Source organism: Sinocyclocheilus grahami, unplaced genomic scaffold, assembly GCF_001515645.1.
Source record: "Sinocyclocheilus grahami isolate Dianchi unplaced genomic scaffold, SAMN03320097.WGS_v1.1 scaffold910.1, whole genome shotgun sequence".
Classification (NCBI taxonomy): domain Eukaryota; kingdom Metazoa; phylum Chordata; class Actinopteri; order Cypriniformes; family Cyprinidae; genus Sinocyclocheilus; species Sinocyclocheilus grahami.
In genome coordinates, this window is record NW_015506089.1 from 473,272 (window position 1) to 475,584 (window position 2,313).

Genomic DNA, 2,313 nt, shown 5'->3' on the forward strand with positions numbered 1-2,313 from the left:
AACTAAATGAAGATTAATGTCTTGGCGTATGATGTGTTTATTGGATGTGTTTTGCTAAAGGAAGGTCAATTTGTTGCTAAATGATGTTGTGATGTCATTACACGATGACATCATTACGTAATTATGACGCAAAATTGTCACTACATCAAATCTCAGCAAAAAAATATTGTATATATGTTCAGTTAGATTTGTTCGTAAAATAATATAATGCAATGCAATATTAAACTATAACTGTATTTTTAAATACAACATTGAATTGTTGAACACTTACACATTTTTGAACAATTAGGGCTTATAAAATTTAAGTTTTTTTATTAGCTAGTAAGCTAGGGCACAGTCTACTATGTTAATATGAAGGAATTTTCCGTATTGATTTTTCACAGGTTTTTTTACCTGCATTTTAAATTACGCATTGTATTTTGTGTTTTCGGGTTACAATGGATAATGAATCATGGAGAATAGATAATGTGCTGGAAAATTACTAGTACCTTTTCCATTTTTCTAGATATTTTTCTTACAGTGTACTAACTGATCAACAATCGCAGGTACAAGCTACTAAAAAGGTGTATCATAAATTAACAATTATTCAATTGTTAAATTGAGCAATTGCTAATAGCAGCTAACTTAATGTGATATGTGTACTGCTAAGCATCTTTGGTTTTTATTTATTTATTTTTGTACTCATTTTGTGTCATTTAGATGTAAAATGTGAGCCTTTTAATCGTTTGAGTCACTTATCAAAAGTTGCTAAAAGTAGCCAAATAAAATGTAAAAATAGCTAAATTTGTTGCTAGGTGCTTTTGGCAGAAAAAGTTGCTAGTGTAGTGTGGAAAGTTGCTAAATTTAGCAACAAAATTGCTAAGTTGGCAACACTGAAGGCGAGATGAACAGTATGGAACGCTAAACATTCCGTGCAGTGTATTTCATTCATACTCGGAGCCGGAGGCGCTCTCGCGCAGGAAGTCATAGCAGGAAATAACTCATATGGACAAACGCGTTCCACTATCTCTGAATGAAAAGAGTTGTTTTCACAGAAAAACAGAAGCGTTTGGAAACATGAAGACATTAAGCAAACGATTGCGACAATATATGGTTTATTTGTGTCTGTCAAGTCATCTCCAGGTAATAAATAAAGTATATGAACAATGCAGTGCTAACTGACATAGCATTTATTACAGTATAGAAACTATTCTGCCTTATTATGTGATAAAAAAGTGTTTGTAGTATATAAACAAATCATTATTATTGGTCACTGTCCAGCAGTTATCTGATTTCTAAGCCAATTAAAGCTAGAAATGAGAGATCAATTAAAGTTGACTATACACTACCAGTCAAAAGTTTTTGAACAGTAAGATTTTTCATGTCTTCTGTTCACCAGGCCTGCATTTATTTGATCCAAAGTACAGCAAAATTTGGAAATATTTTTACTAGGCTATTTAAAATAACAAATTTCTATCCGAATATATTTTAAAATGTAATTTATTGTGATTTCAAAGCTAAATATTTAGCATCATTACTCCAGTCACATGATCCTTCAGAAATCATTCTGATTTGCTGCTCAAGAAACATTTATTATTATTATTATGTTGAAAACAGCTGAGAAGAATTTTTTCAGGATTCTTTGATGAATAGAAAGTTCAGAAGAGCCGCATTGATCTGAAATAGAAATCTTTTGTAACATTATAAATGTCTTTATCATCACTTTTGATCAATTTAAAGCATCCTTGCTAAATAAGTGTTCATTTCTATAATTTCTTTTCCAAAAAAATTAAAATGATACTGACTCAATGCTACAAAAGCTTTTTATTTCACATAAATGCTGATACTTCTATTCATCAAAGAATCCTGAAAAAATTTACTCAACTGTTTTAAATATTGATAATAATAATAATTTAAAAAAGGTTTCTTGAGCAGCAAATCAGCATATCAGAATGATTTCTGAAGATCATGTGACACTGAAGACTGAAGTAATGATGCTGAAAATTCAGCTGCGCATCACAGCAATCATTTTAAAATATATTCAAATAGAAAATATTTCTAAATGTTACTGTTTTTGCTGTACTTTGGATCAAATAAATGCAGGCCTGGTGAACAGAAGACATGACAAATCTTACTGTTCAACTTTTGCTGTACTTTGGATCAAATAAATGCAGGCTTGGCTTCTTTATAAAACATTAAAAATCTTACTGATCAAAAACTGTTGACTGGTTGGTTATATAGATTACAGAAATGTTATATTGTAATGATATATATATATATATATATAAAATATATGACATTTCTGTCCCCCTCACTTCTGAAATGATGGCTACG